Source organism: Miniopterus natalensis, unplaced genomic scaffold (genome assembly GCF_054644295.1).
Source record: "Miniopterus natalensis isolate mMinNat1 unplaced genomic scaffold, mMinNat1.hap1 Scaffold_75, whole genome shotgun sequence".
NCBI lineage: Eukaryota > Metazoa > Chordata > Mammalia > Chiroptera > Miniopteridae > Miniopterus > Miniopterus natalensis.
In genome coordinates, this window is record NW_028270002.1 from 85,167 (window position 1) to 112,650 (window position 27,484).

General features: G+C 45.8%; 1 long non-coding RNA gene and 1 pseudogene across 1 annotated transcript in view; one reads left to right on the forward strand and one right to left on the reverse strand.

Annotated features, from left to right (window-relative positions):
* The window catches only part of LOC148090217 (uncharacterized), a 51,268-nt gene extending 37,696 nt beyond the window's left edge, over positions 1–13,572 (reverse strand). The window contains exon 1 of the long non-coding RNA XR_015713895.1: positions 11,058–13,572. This is a non-coding gene — a long non-coding RNA (uncharacterized LOC148090217). The remainder of the gene's footprint in view (positions 1–11,057) is intronic.
* LOC148090218 (small nucleolar RNA U3) lies at positions 3,986–4,058 on the forward strand (annotated as a pseudogene).
* Positions 13,573–27,484: the final 13,912 nt, after the last annotated feature.

The window sequence follows — 27,484 nt, forward strand, 5'->3', positions numbered from 1 at the left end:
TGGAAAAACGCGGATTATGTGTCCCAAATGACTTGTAATCCAGGGAAACACACACTGCATAACTTTCTTGGAGAAATTTACCTTATAACACATCGCAGAGTAGAGGAGCACTCAAAAAAGGACTTCCCTTGTCAATTTACTCAAAGATTGAATGATCCTCGAAATATTCCTTGTATTTCAGAAGACATAACAGTAACCCAATGCCTACGTAGTGAAACGTGCAAACCAGTACTGAAACAGTGAATGTATGGGCTTTCAAGCAGCATATCTTTGTGGGCACTTGGAATGAGTGCTGTGAGCTGAATTCCTATGAAGTGTGATTTGGTCACAGTTGTAAGCACTCCCAAAACAACCAACCAAGAAGTTAGGGAAGTAATGAGTGTTGCAACATATTCCTAAATGAAGGGTGTTATATGACACAACCCTCCAGAAGATATAAACATTCTACACAGTACAAAATGTGAGTTAATTCTAGAAAGGAAACTCACTGCAATGAAATGAAATGCATGCATTTCTCTTTGAAGAACACTAGTACTTTCTCCTTCATCGTCTTTGGAGAAATGTGTTTATTTCCTGGTAGAATGATTTTTGTCCTGCATGGCTGAACCTCTCGCAATGGTGATGTACAGCCTGCACTGTTTATACTTAGATGCCGGAAGCCGTTCCATCCTTGCTCCTTGACATAGTATGCAAGGAGGAGACATGTGCACAGCAAATGCTCTGTGGGACTTCGTGTATGGCATAGCCCTCTTCCTATGCTTGTTCCCCTTTCTAACACTCTGTGTCTTACCCGAGTCACTTCACCAGAAAAGAGTTTTGCCCTAGCTGGAAACTTTTCCCTAGCAGGGGAATCAGACAGAACTGGAAAAGACAATGATTCAGTAAAAGCCCCAAAGAGTACGGGAAAATTATGTGCCGCTTATGAGGAACTCAGACTGTCAGCAGAAAGTTTGGGACGTGTTAGGCCCACTACCACAGGAAGTTTCCCACCAGGGAAGAGGCCTTGGTTGGGGCCTCTGCTGATTTGCTGGCACAGGGCAATCCACAGGGAGTCCATCAGTGAGTTCCCACTAAGGAATGTATTACTGGGCGATGTTTATATTAATGAAAAACTCTGGGAATCCCCACAAGGAAAGAGCAGTCTAGGAAAGAGATTATTTCAATCTACACCTGAACCCTTATCATACACAGAATAACCATACACAGGGTATTACAATGAGGATGGACTGCTGCAGGGAATGTAAGCAGAGAGACTGAGGCTGGGTGCCAGACAGGCAGGCAGTCACCATAGCTAAAAACAATCATGCGCAAGCTGCAGAACCTTTACTTAGGACTCGCATAACCTTTACATAAGAAAAGCTGGCCTAGTTATTCTCCTTTTAGCTATACGGTAGAGCAATAAAATAGTAACTTCAGAATATAAATAACAAACTAGAGATGAACCTGTAGAATAGCCTACAGAAATACAAACAATAGATAAGACTAAAATTAACATACCTAAACAGATGTAAATTCTTTAGCAAAGGTCAGATAAGAAGGTACAATCGTTAACTGTGAAAGGCCAAAACAGAAACCATAACAAAGCATGATGTCATGTTGTTTAACCAGCAATAAAATCAAATAGTATAAATACAGTTGTAACAAGGCAATAAAGAGAGAAGCTGATTGTCCTGATGCTCCGAACGCTGTCTCCGTGTCCTGCATTCTTCCCCGATGCCATTCACACCTTTGGGGACCCCTGGACCACTGACTGGGGCTGGACCCTGGCACTTAGAGTATCTTGAAAAAATGAATCTGTAGCACAACTTACTTGTAATCCATAAAACCCCACAATAGGCATCTGTTGTTCACACACGATCTAAGGCATCTAAGTATACAACAGTGCAGGCTGTACATCACCATTGTGAGAGGTTCAACCATGCGGGACAAACTTATTCTACCAGGAAAGAAACACATTTCTCAAAAGACTTTGAAGGAGAAAGTGCCAGTGTAGTGACAGTGTTTTTCAAAGCATTTAGATGATCAAACTAACCAGAAAATAAGGTCATTTTGCAGGGAAATTGAACCGTGTCTGTACAAATGTTCATTTCAATCATCGCCTCCAGGGAAGTAAAGCATGAATTACATCATGTCATCGACCAAATCCTTACTTTTGCACAAGCTCATAAGAAAGACTTTGAAGAACAGTAAGGTTTCAGTATTTCTGTTTACCTTGAGTTGCCTAAAAGAGGTATAACATGTCTATTCAGTGGTGGAGGGTTACACACTCTACACATGTGTAACAGCATTTTAGTGCATCATCATGTGTAAAACTGAAACTGCTCCAGAGTGAAGCATGAGGAACAGGCAACTCTCTTAAAGACCTTTACTTTATAACAAATCACAGAGGAGAGGAGCACTCTGCAAAGGACTTCCCTTGTGTATTTACTCAAAGACTGAATGTTCCTTGAAATATTCTTTGTATTTCACAAGACATAACAGGAACCCAATGCCTAGGTTGTGAAATTAGCAAACCAGTACTGGAACAGTGACTATTGGGGATTTCAAGCAGCAGCTCTTTGTGGACACTTGGAATGAACGCTGTGAAAGGAATTCGTATGAAGCGAGATTTGGGCACAGTTGTAGGCACTCCCTAAACAACCAATGGAGAAGTTATGCAAATAATGAATGTTGCAACATATTCATTGATGAGAGGTTGTTATATGGCACAATTCTCCAGAAGATATTAACATTCTACATAATACAAAGTGTGTCGTTAATTTCAGGATGGAAAATCATTCCAAGGGATAAAATGCATGTATTTCCCTTTCAAAGAACACCCCAGTCACTACATTGGTGCTTGCTCCTTCAAAGTCTTTTGAGAAAAGTGTATATTTACTGGTTGAATGAGTTTTGTCTTGCATTGTTTAACCTCTCACAACGGTGATGTACAGCCTTCAATGTTGTATACTGAGAATATCTTGAAAAACATGGATATTTAGCACAAATTACTGTTAACCCATGAAAACCCACACTAGGTAACTCTTGCTCAAACACATTCCTATACCTAAAGCATTTAAATAATAAAACTAACCATAAAAGTCATTTTGCAGTGAAATTCAATAGTTTCCAGTGAACCAAAGCATGAATTACTTCAGGTTATTGATGAAATTCTTACATTTTCACAAGCTCATAAGACAGACTGTGAGGAATAAGATTTCAGGGTTTCAATTTGCTTTGAGTTTCCTAAAAGAGGTAAAACCTGTTTATTCTGTGCTGGAGGGTTACAAATTGTACATATGTGAAACACCACTTTTAGAGTCTCATCATGTTTAAAACTGAAACTGCTACAAAGTGAGTGAAACATGGGGAAACAGGCAACTTTCTTAAAGAACGTTTCCTTGTAACACATCACACAGGAGAGGAGCACTTTGCAAAGTGCTTCACTTGTGTATTTAATCAAAGATTGAATGATCCTCTAAATAATAGTTGTATTTTACAAGACATAACAGAAAACCAATGCCTAGGTATTAAAATTAACAAGCCAAATTGGAACAGTGTATGTTTAGGATTTCAAACAGCAGCTCCTTGTGGACACATGGAATGAGCAGTGTAAAATTAATTCATAGGAAGCTGGATTTCAGCAAAGCTGTAAGCACTCTCAAAGCTACAAAAAGAGGAGTTATCCAAATAATTAATCTTGCAACATGCTCTTAACATGAGAGGCTGTTATATGACACAACTCTCCAGAAGATATCAACTTTCTACACATTAAAAAATGCTTGTTAATTCCAGGATGGAAACTCGCTGCAAAGAGATAAAATGCATGTATTTATCTTTGAAACAACTCTCAGTCACTACATTGGTGCTTTTTACTTCAAAGTCTTTGGAGAAAAGTGTATATTAACTGTTGGAATAAGTTTTATCTTGCATTGTTTAACCTCTCGCAGCAGTGATGTACAACCTTCAATGTTGTATACTTAGAGGAGCTTGAGAAACGGATTTGAAGACTATACTTTCAGGGATCCTTTCTATAGTTTGTTACTAGAGAAGTTTCTCTGAGCGTGTAGAGCATCTGTTCTTGGGGTACTTTAAGGGGAATATTGACAGCAACACAATCATAGAGGGGGATTTTAACACTCCACTCTCAGCATTGGATAGATCATCAGGACAAAAAATCAACAGGAAAACAGAGACCTTAAATGACTCACTAGACCTAATGGATTTAAATAATATTTCCATAACATTTCACCCCAAAGCAGCAGAATACACATTCTTCTCAAAAGCACAGGGAACATTCTCAAAAACAGACCACATGATAGGGCAGAGGGCAAGTCTCTACAAATACAAGAAGCTTGAAATCATATCAAGCATCTTCTCGGATCACAATGCCATGAAACTAGAAATCAACCACTATAAAAAAGCTCAAAAATATTCAAACACATGGAGGCTAAAGAGCATGCTATCAAACAATGAATGGGTTACCAATGAAATCAAGGAAGAAGTCAAACACTTCGTGAAAAGAAATGAAAATGAAGAGAAAACAACCCCAAATCTATGGGACATGGAGAAAGCAGTCCTGAGAGGAAAACTCATAGCATTACAGGCCTATCTCAAGAAACAGGAAAAAGATCTAATGAACCATCTAACACACAACTGAAAGTAGTAGTACAAGAACAGCAAGAAAAGCCCCGAGGAAGTAGAAGTAAGGAAATAATAAAGATTAGAGCAGAAATTAATGACATAGAGACTAAACAAACAATACAAAAAATCAATGAAACCAAGAGCTGGTTCCTTGAAAAGATAACTCAGATTGATGCACCTTTAGCCACACTCACTAAGAAACAAAGAGAGAGGACTCAAATAAATAAAATCAGAAGTGAAAGAGGCAATATAACAACTAACCCAAGAGAAATATGAAGGGTTTTAAGAAAATACTATGAGCAACTATATGCCAACAAACTGGACAACATGGGGGAAATGGACAAATTCCTAGAACCTTCCAAAGCTGAATCAGGAAGAGGCAGAAAACCTGAATAGGCCGATAATAACTAATGAAATTGAAGAAGTAATCACAGAACTCCCAGCACACAAAAGTCATGGAACAGATGAATCTACACACGAGTTTTACCAAACATTCAAAGAAGAATTAACACCTTTTCTATTCAAACTATTCCAGAAAATTCAAGAGAAGGAAAAACTCCCAAACTCTTTTTATGAGGCTAACATCATCCTAATCCCAAAACCAGATAAAGACACTAGAAAGAAATAAAATTACAGGCCAATATCCCCGATTAATATAGATGCTAAAATCCTCACTAAAATACTAGCAAACTGGATCCAGCAATACATTAAAAAGATCATACATCATGACCAAGTGGGATTTATTCTGGGGATGCAAGGCTGGCACAACATCTGCAAATGAGTAAATGTGATACATCACATAAACAAAATGAAGGACAAAAATCATATGATCATATCAATAGACGCAGAAAAAGCATTTGACAAAATCCAGCACCCATTTCTGATAAAAACTCTCAGCAAAGTGGGAATTACCAACTTATCTGTTAAGGAACATTCTTCTTTATTTTTAAAAGTTATAGGTTCCAAGACATAAGATATCTAAATTAACAATAATAAAAAATACATATATATCCTATGACACTGACAGGAAAAGAGGTTATGTACAGTGAAGAGGCACTACACTATCGGGCAAGAGTGTGCGGCCTTTGGAGTCAGGCTGGGTTTACTTCTTAGCTCTACCACTTAATAGTTATTTAACCTAGTTGTTCCTGTCTCCTCATATGTAAAGTAGGAGTAATACAAGTACCTACCTCTTGGGTTAAGAGGTTTAAATGGGATAATACATATAAAGTATTTAGAATAGTACCTGCTACATACTATACCACAGGCTAGCACACTGTGGCCCACAGGCCTGCTGCCTATTTTTACAAAGTTCTACCAAAACACAACCACACCCAATTATTCATGTCTGGCCCTTTTTCCACAACAGCAGCATAGTCATGAACAGGAAAGAGTAATGTTATCAGTCTGCAGCCCTACAGTGGGACTTTCCTACAGACGCCTAAATACAACTTTGTTTTTTGGCTAAAAATGATTTTTCTCAACTGCCTTTTAAGATCTTTCACATTCATATGCTAATTTACCAAAATTCTAGTTAATGGTGTAGTTTTCTATTCAGCTTACTTATATAATTGCTAAAAGCTCATCTCCAGAATCACGCAGACCCAAAGGAAGCTCTACCATTCCTTAACTAGTTCTGTGACCTTAGGAAAGTTAAACTTCTCAGTCTATTTCCTTATTATAAGAATCCTAATCTCGCCCGGCTGGGCGTGGCTCAGCGGTTGAGCGTCGACCTGGGATCCAGGCGATCGGGGTTCGATTCCCAGTCAGGGCACATGCCTGGGTTGTGGGCTTGATCAATGACTCTCTCATCATTGATGTTTCTATCTCTCTCTCTCCCTCTCCTTTCCTCTCTCTGAAATCAATAAAGACATATATATATAAAAAAAAAGAATCCTAATCTCATAGGTTGTTGTATTAAGAGAAACAATTCAGATGAAGTGTTCATTGCCTGCTTAACTTTGTTATTTTTTATTTTTTTAAATCATCTATTACTTGAATTAGACAATTTTGTATACTAAATGCAAATGAGGGCACAAGCCCAGCTGGTGTGGCTCAATGGTTGAGCATCAATATAGGATCCAGAAGATCAAGGTTTGATTCCTGGTCAGGGCACATGCCCAGGTTGCGGGCTCGATCCCCAGCAAGGGGAGTGCAGGAGGCAGCTGATCAATAACTCTCATCACTGATGTTTCTATCTCTCTCCCTCTCCCTTCCTCTCTCTGAAATCAATAAAGACATATCTAAAACGAAATAAAAAATGAGAGCCCAAAATATTTCAAAATATTCTAATTAAATCCCAAAGAAAATAATATCTTCCCAGTCTAAGAAAAAAAAAATTAAAAATTAAAAATAACTGTTTTTAAACCCATACATGTCTGTGAGGATTGCTTTCCATCCAACATACACTGGGATGTCTATTGAAGTGCAGTCAAATGAATAACAAAATAGTTTCCAAACTTTTTCTTCCACTCATTAATCTATTCAACAAATAATTATTAAGCAACAACTTGCTGTGCTTAGCATTCTGAGGCTAAAAATTGATTATTAAAACAGTGTCTGTCACCATGAAGTATATCCTGTGGGGAGATAAGAAGTGTCACAAACAACTGCCATATTTCCTCCTATTAAAGATTACACAGAGGTTTTGGCTCAGAATGTTTTTATATTCTTTCCTGAAGATATAAATTTTCCTGCTGATACACTGGATTAAACACTGGAGTGACTCAGGGCTTGGTGCTGAGCATCATCTTCTCACTGCACCGTCCAGCACAAAGAGCTCACACATGCAAGCGGTAAGAGAGACGGACCCTAAGGTCCTGACAGCACGAGGCTCCATGCCATCCGCTTGGACTTTTACGTAAAAGGAAAATGGGCTTCTAGCTCACTTAAGCCAATGTTCTTTGGGAGTGCTTGCTGCTCCCTGCAGCTGAATCAATTCCTAACTGATGCAACGATCCAACCAAATTCTCAACGATGAAAGGAAAGAAGCAACAAAGAAGGAAAGGGACATGTGGGACAAAGGTTGGAATTCACTAAAAATACCTAAGTATCTACTATACATACAGGTAGTAGGCACTGAGCTCGGAGCTGGTTAATTTAAAAACAAAAACACTGTCTTTGGGTAAATAAAACTGAGAAAATGCATTCTAGTAAGGAAATCAAAGGTGCTACTCTGTCTCCAACACCTCAAACATGGTATGCCAAAGACAGTCATTATCTTCCCCCCAAAAGATACTGCTCATATGTGTGGGGCAAGGGGTAGATGGGACATCTCTGTATCTTCTCCTCAATTTTTCTGTTAACTTAAAACTGCTCTAAAAAAATTGTCTCAATTTTTTTTTTAAGGTCAGGTCCCCCTCCCTCCATATTTCCTACTTGTCTAGTATTCACACTCAAAACCTGTGTCATATCTGATTTCTCATATGCACTAACCCTCATATCTGACTATTTATCATATTCTAATACGAAAGTATACTTTGTTTTAAGATTATCCTCTTTAAAGCATGATTTCCAGTAAAATACTGTGTTCTTTTAAGTGGAGAATACACATATTTAATTATTTAGTATGTACACACTCTCCCTTCAGCTAGACTATAGGTTTGTCATTTTGTTTCTCTTTTTTTGGAGGGCAGACACCATGTTTTAATCCACAACACACAGCCTAGTCCTCAATAAATACTGAAAAACAATCAATAAATGAGTCCCAGTTGAAAAAGCTGCTTTGTTATGTGTTCTTAGAAAGGCCTATATTTCACATTCAGCTTGCAGTGTGGTAACTTCAGGTAACTCCAACTGCTGTGTGGGGTGCTTTTTAGATTCGATATGGTAATAACTAGTACAGAGATCAGAGCTAGTTCACAAGAAACTGAGGAAGCTTTGGGATACACCAAGTGCATGGGCTATAAAAATGGACACTACTATTACCTATGAGAATATTGTGGCCCAGCCAGGCGTGGCTCAGCAGTTGAGCATTGACCAAGGATCCAGGTAATCGACGTTTGATTCCCAGCCAGGGCACATGCCCAGGTTGCGGGTTTGATCCCCAGTCGGGGGCGTGCAGGAGGCAGCAGATCAATGTTTTTCTCTCTTTCTCTCTCCCTCTCCCTTCCTCTCTCTGAAGTCAATAAAGATATATTTTTTAAAAAGAATATTGTGACACAACCCATATATTAAAGGTACTACTGAAAAATTAAACCAACCATGGTTCTGAGATTTAATTTTTTAAATGAAAAAAAATCCTTATGATAAATAAATTTAAGACAGCTTTTTAAATAGGTTGTCTCTCTTTCTTAATATAATATAAATGTACATTACCCAAACATACAGATTTATGCAACATTCCCCCCTCTCCCATTTCAAACTGAGATCATATGTTCTTGGGTCACCTTTTCTAGCTACAAATGTGAAATTTGAGATAGGAATAAAAATCCCTTTAATATTAACTAAAGTAAGCTGTAAAGTGGGAATGGAAATCTGCCATTACTAATTAGCACTGTTAAAAGTTAATTTTACGCCCAGCCGGGCGGGGCTCAGCGGTTGAGCGTCCACCTGGGATCCAGGTGATCCGGGTTCGATGCCTGGTCAGGGCACATGCCCGGGTTGTGGGCTTGATCAATGACTCTCTCATCATTGATGTTTCTATCTCTCTCTCTCCCTCTCCTTTCCTCTCTCTGAAATCAATAAAGATATATTTTTTAAAAAAAAAAAGTTAATTTTACTAGAACAGACATTTGTATAACAAAAGATATACATCCGCTTCTTTATAAATGATAATGAACTTGGAAATATAGCCTATCAATTTCATCTGTGAAACGACATCATTCCGCAGTGTTAAATCATTCATTATAAATGCTAGAGGCTCAGGTGAGAGTCAAGATGAAAGAGGATCCAGTAGCCACTTGTGTTTAATTTTAGACTTTTCTGCCTCAGCTCACAAAGAAGCACCCTTGACTAAGGGGCCCTTTGTAAATTCCACAGCTTCAGAGTTAAAATGTCCAAATGATACTTCACAGATACAGGGCAATTGAGACTAGAGCAGCATCTTTAAAAGAATAATCTAGGACATGTGTGGGGAGCCGTTGTGGCCCCAGGCACAGAGGAGCTGCTTGGGTGAGCTGCAGAGGTGCTCTCCTGCTCCCTGACCCAGTCCTTGAGGCACCAAAGCAATACTAATTTAGCTTGCGGCCATAAATTCTAGAAAGGCTAATTAGGAAGCTGGCCCCGGCCTGAAAGGGTTAAGGGATAGTCAAGCCACATGCCAAGCCAAGGACTCAATCCTCCCCGCAAGTTCCCATTAGAAGCCGAGATAAAGATAGTTCCCAAGGCCTGAGCTCCTGCAGGAGGCAGGGTGTTTACTCTGAAAGAGCGTTCCTAGGGCCTTGGAGGAATTACTTAGTATCGGGCAAGGGGGAGGACTGCGGGGCGGGGTGCTATTCAGCACAGTCAGCAGTGCCTCTATATATTGAGCAGAGAAAATGAACTCGGGGCTGCGGCAGCCAGCCACGAGCTGCAGTCCTCCCGATCCCATCTTTTTTGTGTCTGTCTTTTCTCCATCCTCACCCCTTCCTCAGGACCGTTCGACTCTGCCGGCGGGCTCCGGCAGGCATGAGAGTATAACAGAAAGTAACATGTACTTGTGTGAGAACCTTCTTTTATAAATATTTGGAAGCATAACTTCTTTTCTTTGCATTGACTGAGACCTGCTATGCAGTATTCCTTGAATAATTTATCATAGTGTTTCTTTGCAAGTCTCTTCTCCCTAGATTCATAAAAAATATAAATTTTCATTTAGAAATTCAACTGTGGTTTGCTACTTGGAAGCAATGTCAAATAAATAATGCATATGATATAAATATTAATGTTTTAAAAGAGGTCTATTACTTATATGTGCCTAGAATATTGGGACATTAACTCTTACAGTTCTCTCAGAGAGGGAATCTACAAGACTGACAGTCAGAAGGAGAACCAGCCCACTCTTCACTTTTCAGCCTTTGTAATGTTTGGATTTTTAGAACCATTTTCAGGTTATTTTTTCCCCAAAATAGTTTTAGAAATTTTAAAGAAGTCCTAGCTGGTCTGCTCAGGGGTTAGAGTGTGGGCCAGTGGACTGAAGAGTCCTGGGTTCAGTTCTGCCAGGGCATGCACCTCGTTGCAGGCGCATTCCCCGGCCCGGGTCAGGGCATGTGGGAGGCAACCAATCGATGTCTCTCTCACACTGGTGTTTCTCTCCCCCCTCTTCCACTCTCTCTGAAAAGCAATGGAAACAATATCCTCAGGTGAAGATAAATAATAAAAATAAATTTTTTTTTAAAGAAACATATTATAGGACAACAGACAATATTCTTCTAAATGTTTTTTAAAGACAAACTCAAGCAATGAGAAGTCAGTTAAAACTGCTAAAAATTACCACAAGTACCAAACTAGAGTCAGACCTGAGACACGGTTTCATGTCCTCAGTTCAGCGCTGTTGCACGCAGGGTGGCAGAGGGTGAGAGCACCGGCCGCGCCCTGCGCCAGCCGGATGGCTGAAACCACCAGCTCTCGTCCACTCCCTCCTCCTCGCTCCAGAGAAATCTCATTTTCTCATGACAGCCATGTCTGTCTTGTCGTTTTCCCTGGAAAATAAAACTATTTCAATTTAATATAAACAATTAGTCAATTTAGGAGGTTAAGCAGTCCTGTGAGATTTTTGGACACCTGAGTAAATATATAATACACAGAGATAAAGACAGTTTTATGCGTATGCATATATGTACATATGTTTGTAAAAACCATTTCAGTGCACCATAAAGAGTGCCACTACAGAAGCAATTTAAATGGATAAGAAATTCATCCATCTCTAGCACTGGTTTCAGTTATACACAAGGTGATAAATAACCAAAGCTGGGATGAGAAATCTGAGGAAACATTAAATGGACAGGGAAAAATGTATGAAAATTTTAAAAAGCCAATCACCGCACCCTATTGAGATCTAATTTTTAAAAACATATGAAGAGTGTTCCATCCCTCATTTTACTACCGTGTCTTAGGAAGAATAAGTAAGAAAGAGAGTCGAGGAATATACTTTTTCCAGATGCTAAGTTTGGGGGTAGAACAGGGATTGTTGGGGAGTACAGGCCAAATTGAGAAGGGAGTAAGTTTGGGATAGATAAGATAGCATAAAGTTTTTCAGGGCTCTCCCAGTTCAGAAAATTGTTAAGTCAGAGGGAAAAACCCACACAAAACCAAGAGGCTCTGAAGAGCCCCAAATAGAGGAAGCAATTTCATGTGTGGGAAATATTAGAGTGAGGTTTCTTGCTTTCCCTACACTTAAAAAAGCAATCCCAAATGCTGAGGTTTAAAAAGGTCAAAGGCCCTCCCTAAGGGGAAAAAAAATTCCGTACGATCAGGCACATCTGTATTGCTCACAAATTCTGTTATTGCCAGGGGCAGATCTGGCTCAGCAGGCTACCTGTTGCCACAAAAATGGGGTTCATGAGAAGCTACTTAGCTAGGAGCTATGGACGGTCTCTCCACCTTGTGATATAACAAGGAAATCAGAATGGGAAGCAGAGGAAAATTACAGAACCAAGAAGACATAACAGCTGTGGGTCTTCAAAAGATCTATCTCCACAGCCCCCTCTAATTCTACCTAAACCTCATGGCACTTACCCAAATCGCTTGAAATCTTCTCTTTTGCCTCCATAGTATAAAATATAGTCATTTACAAACTTTGCATGCCTTTGATACTGAAATGCAAAAAATTAAGGATTTTATTTGTTTAAAAGTTGTCCTATGTCCATGATGTATCAGTGAGTAGAAATCAAAAGCATAGTATGAGTCTATTTAGTTTTTTTAATATGCAAATATACATTATACATGCTTATAAATTCAAAGGTAGAAAAAGGTAAGTATTAAACTATTCCATATGAACATTATAGAGTACAGGGACTTTCACTTTCCACTGAATGCTGTTTATATTGTTTGGAACATTTTTCAAGCATATACTACTCATGATAAAATATATCTCTATCTAGGGAGAAAGCTTCCTTTTCTATTGCTAAACTACATATAGCCTCACACCACCACTCATTTTAATCATCACAATATGAAAAAATATAGTTTCTAAAATTACAGGTAAGGAGTAGAATTTACCTTTCATTATTATAAAATATAATTGACCTATTCCAGTAATAATAAAGCCTCTAATAATAGAAGATGAAACTTTATAATACTAAATCCTAACTTTAGGCTTTCAAAAAAAAACACAGCAAATATAAGAAATATTATTTTTTATACTTTAATATTCAAAGAATCCACAGTCACGTTTATTTTCAGTGCAGTGTAACAAGATACGTGAGATTAAAATGTTTTCTCTTGAAAAGCTTAATGGTGCTCTCTCTAGAGGTGAGTTTGCACATACTAGAACTGACCTCATCTATAATATCGTCTGTGACTACATCCTATTAAAGATAGTGATTTAATTGAACAAAATGTGTTCCAATAGAGTACCAAATCAGAATATACTTCCAAAACTGGAAACAAAACAGTTAACATTTCAGAAAAGAAAAAAGAGACAGCCAAATACCTGAAGATACTGGTTTTAGCTCTTGGTCTATCACGAACTGATCATGTGGCCATAACAAGTCACTTAAATCTTCTAGAGATGGGGTCAGCAAACATTTTCTGTAAATAGTAGATGTGCAGGCCATCTGGTCGCTGTTGCAACTGCACGGATCTGCCATTTTAGTATGAAAGTTGGCACAGATAACGCCTAAATGAATGAGCATATCTGTGGTTCCACAAATCTATTTCCAACAGGGAGTGGGTGGGACTTTGCTTCCAGGAAGATGAAGTAGACAAAGATGTACTTCTCCCTACTCTTCCCACTAAGAACAGCTAAATCCCTTGGAAGTTATATATTTATTTTTTTATTTTTAAATATATCTTTATTGATTTCAGAAAGAGGAAAGGAGAGGGAGAGAGAGAGATAGAAACATCAATGATGAGAGAGTCATTGATTGAGCCCGCAACTGGGGCATGTGCCTTGACCGAGAATCAAACCCCAATCGCCTGGATCCTAGCTCGATGCTCAACCACTGAGCCACGCCCGGTCGGGCGGAAGTTATATATTTAAAAAACACAGGAAGCCCTGCTGGTGTGGCACAGTGGTTCAGCACTGACTTATGATCCAGGCAATTGAGGTTCAATTCCCAGTCAGGGCATGTGCCCGGGTTATGGGGCCTATCCCCAGTAGGGGGCCTGCAGGAGGCAGCTTATCAACGACTCTCTCTCATCATTGATGTTTCTATCTCTCTCTCCCCCTCTCCCTGCCTCTCTCTGAAATCAATAAAGTCATATTTAAAAATACAAAACAACAAAAAACAAATAGGAAGCCCTGGCCAGTGTGGCTCAGTTGGTTGTATGTTGTCTCATACGCTGAAAGGTTGCTTGTTCAATTCCCGGACGGGGTACCTGTCGGGGTTTCAGGCTTGATCTCCAGGAAGGGGGCATGCGGGAGGCAGCTGATCAATGTTTCACTCTCATATCAATGCTTCTCTCCTCTCTCTCTCTCCCCCCTTGTTCTAGCTCTAAAAATCAATTCAAAAATCTTTAAAAAAAAAGAAACACAGGAAGACTCTGAAAGGTGGAGAGAAGGCATATTAGCTAGGGACCTCAGGACCCATGGTATAACATGGTGGTGAATTACCCTTTTTGCCTTTTAAATCCCAGATTTGGAGGTGAAGAAAGCTGGAGACCTGGAAATATCAACTAGCACAGATTTTTTAAAATCCCAAAAGCCTTCTCTAACTGAATAACTAAGAGATAGGCAGTCTAACAAGATAGATAACTTTTAGACAATAACTATTCTACTCCAGCCAAACACTCCAGAAAAAAACTGTGTCCCACCTCTACCCATGCCAGAAAAGGGGACCTAGACTTTCATCTTTACCAGGCTTTAAGTAGATGCCCCAACACCCCCAGATGAATGGTGTCATAAAAGGCAGAGTAGACATTGAAGTGCTAAAGGAACAACTGGGTCAGGAGATAAGAGGAATAAATAAGTTGTTGACAAAAAAACTTCTATAACTTAAAGTATCAGAAATTATAACAAAGTGAAACAGATTACTCCAGGTGGGAGGGAGTGTATCTAACTGACATCATATCTCTCTCCCAATCCTGACCATAGCAATACACACCTAGACATACTTCAGGTCTTCCTTGGCCTCTCTCACTCTCCAATATTCAGGAATACGGAAGGTCAGTGGTAGCAGTTACTGTAATGAGCCACAGTCTTACCAAAAAGTTGAGCTGATACATGCCATAATAGGGAAGCAAGGTATGGCTTAAAGAGAGCCCCAACTCATGCCTGAGAGTTGAAGCCACAGCAGACCTGAGAATAGACCTACCTTTAAATACAAGTTTTACAAAGGCCTTAACTAGCCAAGAACCAGGTAAGAAGAGAATGAGAGTTAAATGAGACATGTTGAGAGCTTGGCAAAAACAGGTTGGAAAAATATTTGCAAGTTCATGGACTTTGTAAACCTATTTATAGAACATTAGGAATATGTTTTCTTATTTTGTCTCTAAATCTTTCTTATATATTAGTAAGAGAGAATTCAAAGGTATAAATGGCAAAATTTCATATCAATAAAGACTTATCTTTAAAGATAAAAACTCAATCTGACTTTATAAGATTTTATTAAATAAAAAAGATTTTAAAATATTCTACTAGTTATAAAAACCTAGAAATATAAAAAGAATACAGCATCCATCGCTATGAAATGAAACCTTCTATTTCTTGCTTCTTCCTTGTTAAGACAAATTTTATTTTAAACAAATTTCAAGGTCATCTTTTGGAGCAGTAAGTCATCTTCAACAGTCCTGGTTTATTAAGAAGAAAAATTACTAAAAGAGCTTATCTCAAAGGGTTTCCTGCTTCTTTATATTTTCACAACTGGAACATGTTTTAAAGAATTTAAGTCTTAACTTAAAAAAGACTCACTGAGGAGGAAAACAAGCTGGCGGCGTAACAGCTGCACTGCTGCCTCCCGCAACCACATCAAAAGTAAAACTAAAATACAGAACCGCCATCACTCTGAGCCTTCTGAAATCTGGCTGCACAGAAGCCCCACAACCAGGGACCTGAAGAAGCACCAAGACCAGTAGGAGGGGCGAAGACATGGGCCAATCGGGGCTGAATCACGGAGACGCGGCCGCGGGCCCACACCCGGTGCTGCAGTTGAAACTGGGAAGGGAATCTCGGCGGTGGAGGTTTGCAAGAGGAGGGAGGGGTCCCAGCCCCACAGCAGGCCCCCAGCCCAGGGCTCCAGGCCGGGAAGAGACGTCCCCACAACTCTGGGCTGTGAAACCCGCCGGGACTGTCCCTGAGGGTCACGGAGGCTGCGGGAGCCCCAGCAGCTCCTCCTAAAGGGCCGCGCACGGACTCACTCGGGCGCTCCCTCTGAGCCCAGCACCGGGAGCAGCCTAAAAGGACCTGGGACACTCGGGGAGGAACTAACCTGCCTGAAGTTGGGCTGAGGGGTGGAGGGGCGGCTTCCTCCCAGGCAGACGGGCTGGCGGAGGCCATGGCTCCTTTGGTAAGTCCTCCCTGTACACAGCTGGCAGGCAGGCACCATATTTGAATCGCCAGCACCTGACTCGAACCATTGGCCCCGCCCCTCCCCACCTGCAGCTCATCCAGGCCATTTCCAGGGGCTTTTCTGTGCAAGTGGCCTCTCAAGCCTCATGCTTAGGACTTTCCTAAAATCTCTCAAACAAGCAGCATCGGGCCCCATACAGCTTAATAAGTGGCCCCAGGCCTGGCACTAGTGGCGGCCTGCATTGGCTCATAGCTTGGCCTCTTCTGGGCTCCTCCAAGCCCAGCACAAGTAGCAGCCAACTACGGTTTGCTGTGTAGCTTATGCTGGGTGGCCCTGGGCAAGGCACTGGCACAGGCTGACTTTGCACCTCCTGGGAGGCCCAGAGACAGTGCACCTGGTGATCAGACTCGACCACGTGGATTACAACCCTACCACATCCATGAGTGACACACTCAAGGGGTGCACTTGGTGAACACCAAAGCTCCACTGAAGTAAATCCTGCTCCATAGGGGTGTCTCCAGCACAGCAGCTCTCTGGCTGTAGTTGCAGCTGGTCCTCACAGCTGATTGGCCTGGGGGTCAGTTCCTCCCAGTGACACCAACAGCAACCAAGGCTCAACTACAACAGGACAATGCACACAGCCCACACAGGGGAGCACCTAGAAGGCGCAGCTCAGGTGACTGGGGAGGCTGAGCCACTGGTCCCTACAGGACACCTACTACACAAAGCCACTCTACCAATTCCAGGAGACATAGCAGCTCTACCTAATACATAGAAACAAACACCTGGAAGCAGACAAAATGCGGAGGCAACAAAGGAAAGAACAGAAGAAATCTCTAGAAGAGGAACTAAATGAAATAGATCCAAGCAAGCTAACAGATAGAGAGTTCAGAATTTTGGTTATAAGGATGTTTAAGCATACTATTAGGTAAATAACTGAGAAAATTGATAACATAATAAAGTACCAATTTGAAATGAAGGCTACAGGAACTGAAATGAAGAATAATTAACAGGGAATCAACAGCAGAGTAGAGGACGCCGAGAATCAAATCAGCAATTTGGAGCATGAGGAAACAAAAAACACCCAATCAGAAGAGCAAAAAGAAAAAAGAATCCAGAAATATGAAAATAGTATAAGGAGCCTCTGGGACAACGTCAAGAGGCCCAACATTCATATTATTGGGGTGCCAGAAGGTGAAGAAAGAGACCAAGGAATTGAAAACCTATTTGAAAAAATAATTACAGAAAACTTCCCCTACCTGGGGAAAGAAGTCAACTTACAAGTCCAGGAAGCACACAGGGTCCCAAAGAAGAGGAGCCCAAAAAGGCCCACAGCAAGACACATCATCATTAAAATGCCAAAGGTTAAAGACAAAGAGAGGATCTTAAAAGCAGCAAGAGAAAAGCAGTTAGTTACCTACAAGGGAGCACCCATATGACTGTCAGCTGATTTCTCAACAGAAACCTTGCAGGCCAGAGGGAGTGGCAAGAAATATTCAAAGTGATGAAAAACAAGGAACTACAACCAAGACTGCTCTACCCAGCAAAGCTATCAATTAGAATTGAAGGTCAGACAAAGAGCTTCACAGATAAGAAAAAGCTAAAGGAGTTCATCACCACCAGACCAGCACTACAGGAAATGTTGAAGGATCTTCTTTAAGAAGAAGCTAATGAACAAAGGAACCTGACGAACTAAATAGATCCAGAGACACTGACGCAGGCAACAGACGATCATATTTCAGAGGAAAGAGGGAAGGGGGGTGGAGGGTGGGAAGAGATTAACCAAAGAAGTTATATGCATAACCCATGGACACAGTCAATAACAGGGTGAAGGCCTGGGGAGGGGGTGGGAGGGAAGTGGAGGGGGTCAATTGGGGAGGGGGGGAAATGGTACACCTGTAACACTCTCAACAATAAAGATAAATTTTAAAAGTAAAAAGAAAAAAAGACTCACTGATCTTTAATGAGACATTTTATGTCTCCTTAAATGGCTTAATATCTTAACCTTATTTTATACCTATAAAATGGAGCAGCAGATGAAACTAACAAATGTATGAGTCCTGGTGTCTGACCACCTAGATTCCTGGGTTCAAATTCTGGCTCTGTCATTCACTATCTTAATCTTAAATCAAATTAAGTTACTTAAGTTCTTTGTGCCACAATTTCCCTGTTTGTAGAGACAACAAAGTTTCTGGCAACTGATGATATGAAGAAAAGAGCACTGATTACAGATGCGGTAAACTGTACACGATTAGCCCTAGTCATGTAGACATATGTAACCCTAGAGCAGAGAAGGCTAGCTAGCTAGACTGAAGTTCTAGTCTTACAAAGTCGTATTTTTGAATAAAAAAATCTTAAAAATGAAAAGCAACGTAAAATGTAATTTGTTATAATTTCTTCTATTCTTTTGGTTATCCACGAAGACTTGAATACCCAACAAAAATGCTCAGTCTCAGGAGTATGCCTCCTGTGTGCTCTCGGAGTGAAACAACGGACCGGTTTTTATAAGCCCGACTCACCAGTCAGTGCCCCGCGCTCAGCTAACGGTGAAGCCCAGTTTCTGAGCACTAAGAGCTAGAGCCACGCCGCCAAAGGCGCTTCCACCGAGACACAGGAGCCTCCGACAGCCCAGGCTTCGTCCGCGGACAGGTCCCGTCGCTTCCGGTCAATCAAAGTCCCACGAACCCCTCTGGACAACTGGGTCTGTCCGTCCGCAGCCGGGAGAGCGCCGCCCGCAGGCGCCCCGCCCGAGCCGCCGGGGTCCCCGCCGAGCCCCCGCGCGCCCGCAGCCCCCCGCCTTTCCCCCGAGACCCCGCCTTTCCCCGCCGAGCCCCCGCCTTTCCCCCCGAGACCGCGCCTTTCCCCGCCGAGCCCCCCGCCTTTCCCCGCCGAGCCCCCCGCCTTTCCCCCCGAGCCCCCCGCCTTTCCCCCCGAGCCCCCGCAGCCCCCCGCCGAGCCCCCCGAGCCCCCGCAGCCCCCCGCCGAGCCCCCCGAGCCCCCCGCGCGCCCGCAGCCCCCCGCCTTTCCCCGCCGAGCCCCCGCGCGCCCGCAGCCCCCCGCCTTTCCCCGCCGAGCCCCCCGCGCGCCCGCAGCCCCCCGCCTTTCCCCGCCGAGCCCCCCGCGCGCCCACAGGCCCCCGCCTTTCCGCGCCCGCAGCCCCCCGCCTTTCCCCGCCGAGCCCCCGCGCGCCCGCAGCCCCCCGCCTTTCCCCGCCGAGCCCCCCGCCTTTCCCCCCGAGCCCCCCGCCTTTCCCCGCCGAGCCCCCCGCCTTTCCCCGCCGAGCCCCCCGCCTTTCCCCGCTGAGCCCCCCGCGCGCCCACAGCCCCCCGCCTTTCCGCGCCCGCAGCCCCCCGCCTTTCCGCGCCCGCAGGCCCCGTCCCCGCGTGAACGTGTCCTTTTCCCGTAAGTGTTCGCGGACTTCTCAGTCAATTCATCGTGAACAAGGCTCCCCCGCAGAGCGCCGGTGCCGCCACGCGCGCAGGGCGCACTCCCGCGGCCCGTTTGCGCGCCTCGCAGCCGGGACGGGCCCGCGGCGCGGCCAGCGAAGGGTCACCTTTCCCGCCGGTTCTCCGGCGCCGCCGACCAGCCGCAGCCTCCAGCCCGCGTCGCGGGGGACCGTCGGCTCCGGAGCCCGGGTCGCTGGGGAAGGAGACGGGTCAGCGGCAGGTTCCCTTCAACAGCGCGGCGGCGTGAGGGCGCCGGGGGACCCTGGCCGGGCCGCGCCCCGTCTGGCGACGGACCTGCCCCTGGAAAGCGCGTCGGCGCCGCCCCGCGGGCCTCGGACCCTCCCGGGGGCCGCCCGGGACCGGCCGGCGGGCGCCGCCGCGACTCGGAGGGACAGCGGCCGCGCGCTGACCGTCACCCCGCGGACACCGGGGACGCCGCACAGACGCCGCTCCCAGCCCCGCGAGCGGAGCTGCCCACCGAGGGAGGCGTCCCGGGGGCGGTCAGTTCCGCAGGGCGGGGGCGGCTCGGCCCCTGGCTCCCAGCCGCGGCTTCAGCTCCTCCAGCCCGCCCCCGGAACCGCTCGCCGCGGTCACTCCTTAGGCTGACCGCCCTGGCAGCAGCGCCCGTCCATTCTCCCCGGCCCCCTGGGGTGCTGGCTGGGGGCACCGCGGGAGGGAAGCGCCGCCGGCCCCCGCACTGCCCGCCCGGGGTCGGCCGCCCGGCCGGGGCCCAGGACCCGCCCCGCCGCTCGCCGGACACGCTCGGCCGCCGCCGCCGCGCAGGCAGGGACAGGACGACCTCCTGAGTGGGCACCTTGTCCAGCGCGGGCGGGACTTCCTTCTTCTCTTAGACCTCGGTGTGTGTTTTCCACGCTCAATCGCCCTGCTCTTTGCCTCGTCAACCTTATTTTCTTTCATTTACTAATGAAATTCTCAGAAATACTCAAAGATTTCAATGGTCAGTAAGTTGTGTCGGAAGCGGCTCCCGGTTTAGCCTGATGTTGAATTTGGGACACACATGAACGGGGGTGTTAGTTGGCTTCTCGATGTTGTAAAGACCAATTCTCCCCGCGATGAGAAACCAGGCCCAGCCGAATGGGGCGCCGAACTCCTTAAACTTGAACATTCGCGGGGCAGGCGGCAGGAGGCGGGGGCAGCGCTGCCCGCGGGGTCCCGCGGGGTCCCGGCGCCGCCCCGGGGGCGCCGGTCCGCCGCGGGGGCCGCGGGCTCAAGTCCCATCGCGGCGCCGACGAAGCCGCGGGCGGGCGTTTCTCCCTGATGCGCAGGTTCGTCTCTCTCTCCTTTCCTCTCACACACAAAAAGCAATTAAAATATATATATATATATATCCTTGGGTGAGGGTTAAAAAAAAAAAAAACTCCCTACACCTGACTGCGCTGGGCCGAGGACACAACGCGCGTTTCTACCCCGGGACCCTGAATAAGCCGCCCCGTCCTCGGCCTCCTGCGCCGAGCAGCCCGTCTCAGGCTCGGGGGCGGCGCCCTCCCCGGCTCCGCGCTCACGGCGAGGCCCCGGCCCCGCTGCAGCTCCGCCGGACACCCGCCGCCCGCTCCGGCCTCACCCCCCGTGGTCAGCGCCCTGCACCGCCCGCAGCCCGCTGAGGCCCCGCGGCCGCGCTCCGTCCTCACTCTCCACGTCTGGCGGGCCCACCCCTGGGTGCTCCGAGCTGCTCTGAGATGAGCCCACGCGACCGCAGGTCCCGGCTCTGCACGTCATTGTCTTTCCGCCAGCGGGTCTACAGCCTGGGAGCCTCGGTCCCGTTTACATAACGAGGGCGGTGAGGAAAACCCGCCTCGTGGGACTGGACGCTGAGCTACCACGTGTGACAGCGTCGGGCCCAGTACCCGGCCCCTGTTCGCCGCCGCACTGTCCTCCTCCCGCCCGGCCCCTGTTCGCCCTGCACCGCCCTCCTCCCGCCCGGGCCCTGTTGGCCGCCGCACCGTCCTCCTCCCGCCCGGGCCCTGTTCGCCGCCGCACCGCCCTCCTCCCGCCCGGCCCCTGTTCGCCGCCGCACCGCCCTCCTCCCGCCCGGGCCCTGTTCGCCGCCGCACCGCCCTCCTCCCGCCCGGCCCCTGTTCGCCGCCGCACCGCCCTCCTCCCGCCCGGGCCCTGTTCGCCACCGCACCGCCCTCCTCCCGCCCGGGCCCTGTTCGCCGCCGCAGCGTCCTCCTCCCGCCCGGGCCCTGTTCGCCGCCGCAGCGTCCTCCTCCCGCCCGGGCCCTGTTCGCCGCCGCAGCGTCCTCCTCCCGCCTGGCCCCTGTTCGCCCTGCACCGTCCTCCTCCCGCCCGGCCCCTGTTCGCCGCCGCACCGCCCTCCTCCCGCCCGGCCCCTGTTCGCCGCCGCACCGTCCTCCTCCCGCCCGGCCCCTGTTCGCCGCCGCAGCGTCCTCCTCCCGCCCGGGCCCTGTTCGCCCTGCACCGTCCTCCTCTTGTTCCCGCGCCCCAGGCTCCACCTCCCGCGCGGGCCCCTCCGCACCCTCGTCCGGCGGCTTCGCCCGTCCCACACCCGCCTCGGCCCAGGGGTCGCACTAAAATGCTCTCGCTCCCTGCAGGCTACGGACACAGACAAGGGCGGAGAAACTCAAGAAGGGAAAGCCCGCTGTCTCCAGAGCCTGACGGGAGATAATCACCGAGGAGCACACGAGTGACAAGCTCGACGTCCCTCCCCCGACGCCAGACACGCGCCGGCTCCGCGCACAGCCGCCCCGCCCCCTGCTTTGCACGTCCGCCCGCAGAGGCGGCGTCTTCTCCTGCCCTGGCGGCTGCAGCAACAGCCCGCGGCCCGAACGAGCCGCCGCCAGGCCACCCCGGCCGCAGAGAGGGCACCCCGGCCGCAGAGAGGCCACCCCGGCCGGAGAGAGGGCACCCCGGCCGCAGAGAGGCCACCCCGGCCGGAGAGAGGGCACCCCGGCTGGAGAGAGGGCACCCCGGCCGCAGAGAAGCCACCCCGGCCGGAGAGAGGCCACCCCGTCCGCAGAGAGGGCACCCTGTCCGCAGAGGCCCCCGAAGCGCTGCCGCCACCCCGCGCCCCGTCTCCCGCCTTCCTCCTTCCTCCTCTCCCTACGGTCCCCACTGGGCGCTGCTTCCGGTCCGGCTTGGCCGCGTGTCACACCTAAATGGCACCGTCCCCGACAGTGCCGAACTTGTGCTACAGCCAGGACATTCCCGGGAAACAAAGGCGGCAGAAGAACAGGGCCGGAAGGGGGGCGGAGGCCCCCGAGCCGCAGCCGGAGTGTGAGCCTGAGCCGCCGGCCCGCGGCTCTCGGGCGCCCAGTCTGCTGTGCGGCGCTGCTCTCGCTCAGGACGCAGCCTCATTTGAAATGATGTTTTGTTTTAGCAAAAACCCTGCCTGAATATCATCTGCCGCCTCTTTGCAGGACCCTTAGTACCTCTCCTCGGAGCACCCTCGCTGGGCGTCTCTGTCCCAGATCCCTTTCCCTTCATTCTTCCCTCCCGCCCGCACCCCCAAAGAAACCGTTCTCATAATTAGAACAAAAGCAACTTTCCTTCGTGTTACCACCCGCACAATAGACACCATTCCAAATGCGGTGCTGGCGGCAGAGGCGAGCTCATCAAAAATGTGAGGAAGGAAGAGCAGGGAGGGGGAGGTTGTACAGGCCGCGGACAGGCGACCTGGCGCGTGTGGGAACAGACCCGAGACAGTTCCTTTCAAAAATAAAAGAAAGAAAGAAAAGAAACAAAAAGAAAAAAGGGGGGTAGAGGAGGGTAGGGAAGGAGAAACGCAGGAAGGAAAAGAAACTGTTCTGAGCTCCACCGGGGTCCCCTGTGTCCGACCCTTTCTACATTCCGACGCTTCCCCCGCTGCGCCGCCTAGTGGCCGGGGGAGGAGTCGCGTCTCCCTCCGGCTGACGCCCGTGGTCTTTGCTTCCTCCTCAGTGCCCAGCACGGTTCCTTGGAAAGCACCAGCGCTAATTAAGTATTTGCTGAACTGAACTGGCACACCACTGACTGTAGAGAAAACCATGGCTCTTAGTACACACTCATTTTATCTGTTGCCCTACACAGTAGATAACAATATCCTTATTGATCCAAGCCGCCTTCTACCTCTGACAATAAATTATACATATATCCTGCTTTACCTAATGCAGTGACTGTGATCTTTAAAATCTGTAAGTTAAGTTACTGTAAATTCTAAAAATATATATTTAGTGCTTTTATTTATTATCAATAAAATCAAACACACCTGTACCTGGTATTCAATTTACTTTCTACCAATATTTGACATTTAGTACCACTTTTATCTAATCCTTAGTATATTTTCATTTGTTCCTTCATTTTATCTTACAAGACTACTGCTGCATTATTAGCCCTGTTTTGCACATGAGAAATAGAAGCACAGAACTTAAAGCCACAGACCTGGCGAGGATTTAGAACGAGACCCAGTTTTCTCTGTCTTTCTCCCTGTGTCTCTTTGTGTGTCAATTTCAGTCTCTCTTTCTCTCTTTTTAACTCATCAATTGTATGGGAAGTAGCTCTTGGTTCTAACATTTTAAGACGTTCAGATCTTTAGCTACCAGACCACTCACCCACAGATCTGCATTTTCCCCTTTGAGACAAAAGTTATTGAAAGAGACAAAATAGATGCTAGGAATAGATCACATGATCTGAACTAAAAACAATACAGAATACAAAACCTACTTGACCAGGAAATCTCAAGTTAGCAATTACAGGTCAACAACTATAAACACAACTATGTTTTTAAGTGCCTGCTCTGCGCACACCAGTGTCCTTAGTCATCAGAATTACAAATATGTAAAAGCCACTCCTTACTCTTGAAAGTTGACTAGTAAGACAGAAAGAATACATAGAATAATAACAACATACTCTATCATATGCCAAGTTCCTAGTAAATGGCATGAATCTGTGGTTCCCAATCTGTGAAATGGGTTATTTCAATTAATGTGAAATTTTAAATGTGCACCAAGACTGAGTAACTGAAATAAAGCCACAAAATACTCTGATAGGTGTATGGTGGGGGTGAAGGGAGATGGTCCCAACTCTTCTCCCTTACCCTCCCCTCCACACATCTTTATTGCCTCCCCACCAAAGGAACTGCTCTAAACAGTATAGTAAAGAGACGCACTTCAAAGTCAGCCAGACCCTGTGCAAGGGTAAGATTGATGAAACCCGTACCCGTGCACAAGCTCATAAGAAAGACTGTGAAGAACAATAGGGTTTCAGTGTTTCAATTCACTTTCAGTTGCCTAAAACAGGTATAACATTTCTACTCTACATGTGTGAAACACTGCATTTAGAGCATCATCATGTTTAAAACTGAAACTGCTACAAAGTGAGTGAAGCATGGGAAACGGGCAAAGTTATTAAAGACCATCACCTTATAACACATCACAGAGGAGAGGAGCATTCTGCAAAGGACTTCCCTTGTGTATTTACTCAAAGATTGAATGATCCTAGAAATAGTGCTTGTATTTTACAAGACATAACAGGAAACCAATGCCTAACTAATGAAACGAACAAACCAGTTTAGGATTTCAAGCAGCAGCTCTTTCTGGACACTTGGAATAAGCGCTGTGAAATTAATTCATACCAAGCGGGGTTTGGGCAAAGTTGTAAGCACTCCCAAAACTACCAACACAGAAGTAATCCAAATAATAAATATTGCAACAAGCTCCTTGATGAGAGGCTGTTATATGACACAACGCTCCAAAAGATATCATCATTCTGTACAATACAAAATGTGTCTTAATTCCAGGATGGAAACTGACTCCAAAGGGATGAAATGCATGTATTTCTCTTTGCAAGAACATCAGTCACTACATTGGTGCTTGCTCCTTCAAAGTCTTTTGAGAAAAGTATTTATTTACTGGTGGAATGAGTTTTGTCTTGCATTGTTTACCCTCTCTCAATGGTGATGTACAACCTTCAATGACATATTTTTAGAGTATCTTGAAAAACAGAGATTTGTAAGATTGAAACATCCTCAAAATAATTCTTATCTTTAACAATACATAACATGCAAGTAATGCCTTTGTAATGGGAAGAGCAAATCAATATTGAAACAGTGTAGGTTTAGAGGTTCAAGTATTAGTTCACTGTGGACACCTGGATGGAACATGGTGAAAGTAATTTGTATGAAGAGGGATTTCTGCAAAGTTTTAAGCTCACTCAAAACTACCAACAGAGATGTTATGCCAATAATGAATGTTGGAACATCTTCCTCAGTGAGAAGCCGTCATATGACACAACTGCCCAGAAGATATCAGCATTCTTCACAATCTTAAATGCCTGTTAAGTCCAGGATGGAAACTCACTCCGAAGGGATGAAAACCATGTATTTCTCTGTGAAACAACCTACATTTGTACTAACTCCTTTAAGATCTTTTGAGAAATGTCTATTTTTAGTGTTGGACTGAGTTTTGTCTTGCCTTAAGTAAGAGCAAAGGTGATGTACACTTTTTGAATGTTTTATACAGAGTATTTAGAAAAACATGGATTTCTAGTCCAAATTATTTGTATTCTACATTAAGTAATATGTGGAAGACATAGTTTAAGAAACACCCTCAAAAGCATGTTCAATAACAAAGAAAAGAAGACGTAAGAAACATGGTGACCATTTTGGAAGATTGCTCCAGGATTTCCAGCATCCACATAACATCTGCGCTCAAGAGAGAGACCTGAGAACACGGAGGGAAGAAGTTTTCAAAGAGACTATCGAGTCAGATGACCAAAAAAAATGCCCAGAGCTTAAAGGAGACCTTGATGTCTTACTTTAACTCAAAAGCTTAGCACCAAGGTGAATTAAAAGGTCTCTTACCTAGGACTAAAAATCAAAACAAAACCCTCCTTTTCAGCTTAGCCATTCACGGTGGATGGACTGTAAAACAAAAAGAGTAACCAATGAACTGACAAAAAATCCAACTCATAGATCCAGATCCCAGAATGGTGGTTACAGGGAGAAGGGGGTGGGGGAGGGAGAATTGGGTAAAGGGCTCAAAATATACGGTAACAGCTCAGGCGGGGTGACTCAGTGGTTGAGTGTCAGCCTATGAACCAGGAGGTCCCAGTTCCATGCCTGGTCAGGGCACATGCTGGGTTTCTGACTCGATCCCCAGTAGGGGGTGCGCAGGAGGCAGCCCATCAGTGACTTTCTCTCGTCATTGATGTTTTTCTATTTCTCTCCCTCCCTCCCTCCCTTACTCTTCCTCTCTGTGAAATCAAGAAAATCATAATAAAATACATATATACAGGCAAAGAAGGTGAAACGCACAACTCAGTATACAGATACTAAATTATGATGAACAGTACCTGCCAATGACGTGATGTTAGTAACCAATGCTACCGGCCTAGCTTTAATCTCTTCAAAAGCTCCAATAAAGGAATCGCAGCTGACCTGCAGAGAAAGAAACGTCCGAGCGACTTGTGACTTATCAAGGACCCTGGTTGTTGCAATGATACGAGGCCTTCAGGTTTCTAGTGGGAAAAGTACTTTAAACTCTGAATTCTGTCCCTGTCAAATCATTAGTCCAATGTGAGGGCAGAAAAAGACACCTGAGAACAACTTGTCAGGAAATTTATTTTTCACTCACCCTTTACTGAAAATTAGCTGAAGATGGTCTCGAACATAAGACATGTGTCGGGACAGAGAGAGTGAGACCTGTGACTCGGGACACCCTGGAGCCGACCCAGGGAAGCTACTGCAGGGGCTGTCGGGAGGACGGCCTCACCCCTGGCTCGGGGACACACCCCTGGGATGGGGACAGGGAGGAGGGCTGCAAGCAGCAAGTCTTCACTGGGGACACTTCAAACACTAGAACGACTAAAGGATGT